Genomic DNA, 5527 nt, shown 5'->3' with positions numbered 1-5527 from the left:
ACCCTCCAGCAATTCTTTTAAAGCTTGTGATTTTACAGAGAAATTTGGCTCTCGGAAGACATAGATTTCTTGCATTCCTAGGGTCCAGAGAACAACATAAATAATTAAAGAGCTCAGTGATAGTGAACAGAAAAAAACACTTAAGTTCCATACTTGCAGCACTGAACAAGTAAAGCAGGAGCAACTGAAAGATATTTTCACCTTCTACCTGATTCACTGTGCTTATACTCAGCAACTTTCTCAGTCCCCTCATTTTGGTTTCTGGATTTATTTTTAAAGAAAAAAGAAACATGCTTGTGGAGAGCCTTGTGTTAAAAGAAATATGAAAACCTAAAGACATATACAGTTGAAAAAATGATCATAATAATTTGACACTTTAGAATAACAATTTGATAGATTTCACCTTTTATTCTCATTGGGCATGGTTCTTGAAGATTTCACTTTTTTCTCAATTTTATTTCATTATTTGAAATTACAAAGTGAACATGATAACTTAACTCTACTTGGGCTGCTGTTAAGTCGTGAATAATTTATTTTAAATATCTAACACTGCATACAGGCACATTTACTAACCTCCAACAGCCCAAAATTTCTGAGACCAAGGTAGGTTTACCTGTGCTCATCAATACTGTCATGGTTTTTTCTCAGGCTGCTGTCCCTGAAAAATGTTCACTCAAGATGGCTGCACAGCATGCTGGAAACTTTGCTTTTGTCATTATTACCGATTTATTTCTGCAGATGCTATGCTGATTCCCTAGGATGATAAGCATTTTTAGCATTTCAGTCTTTGACGAATCTTGCAAAATATGGATGTCTAATCTATAAAGCTCCTTGTGATCAGGCATCATACAGACAAGTGAAATTCAGACCTAAGTCACACATGTAAGCAGATTAACTCTTGGACAAGTTGGGTAAGTGCACTCCATATACATGAGTGTTCCAGGGGGACCTATAGCACAATGCTATAAGTAGATAATTTATAGCAACAAGCACTTAACTTCAATGACCCAAGTTAATCCTCTGCTGACTTCCATACTCAGTGCAGATAGGCCTCCCTGTATGTAGGTGGAATTTGAATGGTAACTGAAGGGTTTTTATTTGATAATCCTGGAACTCTTACTGAAGTGTTGAGATTAAGCCTGGAGTTATAGAAGAAGGGAGTATGAACAGGCTGCCTTTTCTAGATGTGTTAGCTAGTCAGTCCCTAGCAAGGGCTGGAATAAATTACTGTTTCTACTGGCAGCAACAGATAATGAGAGTTTCTGTTCAGGAGCAGAGAAGACATGAACCTCCCCAATGCAACTTGGATTCAAACCTGGAATTTGCCTTTTTTGCTTCATCCTTTCTTTTCCTTTATTCAGTTAGACTGAAAGCTCTCTTCTACTCTGCATGCTTCCTTAGATTAAATGTTTTGATGACCGTAAGGCCTTTCAGCAAATGAATTGTTAATAGGAGATTAATATGGTGAAATAGTTAGATTTTTCCCTCTTAATTTAACTCATCTACTTACACAAAGGTGAGAGGCCAGTAAAATTGCGTAACTTTCCATTGTTACATAATAATTTTATATATTGAATTAATATTGGCTCAAATTCTGCTGCAGATTTGTAGACATGGTCCTTAGTGGGTTTAGTAGGCAATTTAGTTTCATGTCTGCACATAATTTTGCGCTGAATAATGAATGAGTCATTCCCACATATGATGGAATAAAGTAATGCTTACATTTTGTGCTTTTGTGTTGTAGGTATTTCTACATTTTAGTAAATTGCAAGTCTGAGAAGCCCAGTATAAATCTTCTCAGTGTCAATCATGTAAATAGATAATGAAACTCCAACCTTTTTAGATATTTGAAGAACTTTTCTGGATTTTAGCTATGCCTGTACATTTCTAGACAGCTTTAAAGTACAGACTCTCTTAAGATGTTTAAGGAATATAATATTTAATATTCAATAAACCTCATAATACTTCTGTGTCTCTTAACTTTCAGAAACAAACAAAATTTTTGGCAAAGATGGAAGCAAAGTATTTAATCCATATCAAGGATGTAATGAAGAATTGAAGACCATTATTGCGTTGCTTATTGAAACTTATGAAATGAATAGAGATGAGAATTACCTTCCAACCTTACTCATTCTGTGATTCTGTGACTGTGAAAGTACTGCAGTTCTACACAGGGTTCCAAATGGTATGAGAAACTGAGAAACAAATGAAAAAATATTGTTTTCATGTCTATAATATTTTTGTGAATAAAAGTTATTAATTAGAAGAAACTAAAAAGAATTGTTATTTTCTTGTAAAATTAGTTATGTGGAAAAATTACCTCATAAAAATATCAATTATTTTATCATTAGTCTATGTACTATTACAAAAACTGTAATACACTGTTTATAACTGTTCAGATATAGTTTCAGAAATAATGAAGCAAAAAATAATTTAGTGGAAATACTGTGCTCCACTATGAATCAGCTGCAGGATGAAATCACCAAACTTCCTTTTCCACACTTTTGTAATAACGCCCAGTCTTGTGAATCCAAACAGTCAAGCAACTATTTATATCTGAGCTTTTAAATCATAAAACTTGAATCTTAAAGAGTCCTAGAGCTCTTCTGAAAGTTCTCAGACAGCTTTTTCAGCTTTCGTTCTTACTGTTGTGACAGAAGACTGGGCACTATGCAGAAAGTGTGAGAATGATATTCTTCAAAAAACCCATTTGTATTTGTTAGAGGTTTTTTACCAATTCTTTCCTAACTACTTTTTTTTTGCTTTCAGTACTATTTCCCTCCTTTACACCTGTTTTGGATGGTGTGGTGTTTGACCTTGGCTGGATGCCAGGTACCCTCCAAACTTGCTCTATCACTCCCCTCTGCAACCGGACAGGGGAGAGAAAACATAACAAAAGGTTCAAACGTTGAGGTAAGGACCAGGAGAGATCACACATTGATTCCAATCACAGGTAAAATAGACTCCACTTATGAAAATTAACTAAATTTATTACCAATCAAAATGAAAAATAAAATAAATCTTAAAAACACATTCAACCCCCCATCTTCGCCTTCTTCCCAGGTTCTACCTCTACCCCCCAGCGGCTCAGGGAGATGGGAAGTGGAGGTTACAGACAGTTCATCACTGGTCTTTTCTGTCACTGTCAGGGAGAGGAGTCCTTCCCCTGCTCCAGTATGGGGTCCCTCCCACAGGAGACAATCCTCCACAAACTTCTCCAGTGTGAGTCCTTCCCCTAGGTTACAGTTCTTAATGAACTGCTCCAATGCAGGTCCCTTTCCACAGAGTGCAGTCCTTCAGGCACAGGCTGCTCCAATGTGGGTCCTCCACAGGGCCACAAGTCCTACCAGGAAAGCTGCTCTAGTGTGGACTCCTCTCTCCACAGGTCATCAGGTCCCTGTCAGGACCCTGCTCCAGCTAAGGCTTCTCACAGGGTCACAGCTTTCTTTTGGGCATCCACCTGTTTCAGCGTGGGTCTCCTCCATGGGCTGCAGGTGGATCCTACTGTGTAGGATCCACTCCTGTGGTCCTACATGGGCTGCAGGGGCACAGCTGCTCTACCATAGTCTGCACCACGGGTTGCAAGGAATCTCTGCTCTGGTGCCTGAAGCACTTCCTCCCCGTCCTTCTCCACTGACCTTGGTGGCTGCAAAGTTGTTCATCTCACATATTCTGACTCTTCTCTAAGCTTTTTTTTTCTTTTTCTATTTTGCTTTTTTTTCCTTCTTAAACGTGCTATCACAGAGGCATTACCACCATCTCTGATTGGCTCAGCCTTGGCCAGTGGCAGGTTCATCCTGGAGCTGGCTGGCGTTGGCTCTGTTGGCCATAGGGAAAGCTTCTGGTAGCTTCTCACAGAAGCCACTCCTGTAGTCCCTCTCCTGCTACCACATCCTGGTCACTCAAACCCAATACAGACGGCATAATCTGAAAAATTTCAGATGAAATCTTGGATTTATTATTTCTATAAAGCAAGAATTTTGCTTCTGTGTTCAAGAAGAAATTCATGCAACATATCTTTAAATATCCTTTCACTCTCAAATTTCCCTTACTTAGCATGTCTGCAGAATTCCTCAATCAAAAAAAAAAAAACCAAAACCAAAACCCCAACAGATTGCACATGCTTCCGTCTTCCTGGAAATTATTTACACAATGCAGAGCAATCTCATTAAATGAAAATTAACATGGTTGACATTTGAAATACTTTTCTAGAGTTTTTACTTGAATTATTTGACCCATATGTTCTTCAGAGAAACATAGGGAAGGAACAGAATCCATTGTATTTCTTTTTGAAAATATATGCATATAATTTTATAATTTTATTATAATTTACTTCTAAATCTTATGGTCCCAGATGAGTTGTGACTTTAGTAAAATTCACTTTACAGCCAATAGAAATATTACTTAAATGACAATTTTAAGACAAATTAGACTTAAATGTCTAATTCAAATTTGTTTGAAAGATTCTAGAAGCAAAGAATTTAACTTTCCGAATTCTGTAGGGAAATATATGTCCCTAAAACATGTTCCAGAATATTACTTTTAGTGAAACACTTATCACGTGAAAAGGGGAAATTTCCTTCACCCTCAGTGATTTGTTTGTCAGTCAGTGCCCCAGGAAAGATGAGATCCTTGTGCCCAACCTTGTCCTGTTATGGAGACCCATCACCGAACAGTCCTGCTGGATTGGAGGGCTATTTGACTGCCCATTTCAGGGGGCTCAGCCAACAGCATAAGGGAGACCCCTCAGTGGGTCTTCCCACTTCATCTGAGCGTGTTACGCGCTACTGGTAACTGCCAGTGTCTGCAAAGGACTCACTCGAACAGTTTGCAGAACAACACTCTTTATTAACACAAAATTGCCATAGGTTAAGGTTCAAAGATTGCTGGTGATAGTATCTGATTGCAAAGATGTATTTAAAGCAATACACAGACAAGCTGCAACCCCAATAAAAGTATTCAGTGCATGTAGAGAGTAGTTCTTACTCAACAGGCTCCCTACAGCCTGATCCCAGCAGTTATGGTGGTCTTCCCTAACTTTTCCTCCATTCTCGACTTACTTTTATACTATTGTTTTATGTTTAGGTGGAGTTTGAGTGACTTTAGTCCTAAATACCTTTGTTACTGATTGGTGTAAAATTCTCTCACTTTACTTTTAAAGATACAGCCAAAAAAATACAGAGCACGTACCCAGGGGGGAGTGGTCATACCTTGGAGGTGGATAACTTTGGGATGGAGGTGTGTGTTAATGTTGTAATTGGGCTTTAATGAACCAAGTTCATTCGAGGAGAGAGATTTTGCCACAGTTTTTGGCTCAGCAGCAGGACATCTTCTCCTATTTTCTTTGGTTGACGGGTGCTATGTGGGTTATCAGCTGCAAAGTGCCACTGAGTTTCCCTCCCTGTAAAGATTTCCAAAGAGCCTGGCCATGGTGTCTCCGCTCCACTCCACTCCACTCCACACTCCATTCCATTCCTTTCAGCAAGTGGTTACTGTTGTGTGGGGATGGAACATGCCAACTGCATTC

The 5527-nt window shown here is 38.6% G+C and overlaps 1 long non-coding RNA gene across 1 annotated transcript; it reads right to left on the bottom strand.

The window, feature by feature from the left end:
• Window positions 1–1006: 1006 nt before the first annotated feature.
• On the bottom strand, window positions 1007–5111 carry LOC116787177. The gene is made up of 4 exons (XR_004357202.1): window positions 5061–5111; window positions 3754–3927; window positions 2116–2195; window positions 1007–1055 (listed from the first exon to the last, which is right to left on the bottom strand). It is a non-coding gene; the product is annotated as an uncharacterized LOC116787177 (long non-coding RNA).
• Between the last annotated feature and the right edge of the window lie 416 nt (window positions 5112–5527).

This window comes from Chiroxiphia lanceolata, chromosome 5, assembly GCF_009829145.1.
Source record: "Chiroxiphia lanceolata isolate bChiLan1 chromosome 5, bChiLan1.pri, whole genome shotgun sequence".
Classification (NCBI taxonomy): domain Eukaryota; kingdom Metazoa; phylum Chordata; class Aves; order Passeriformes; family Pipridae; genus Chiroxiphia; species Chiroxiphia lanceolata.
This window is presented reverse-complemented; position numbering and strand designations above follow the sequence as displayed.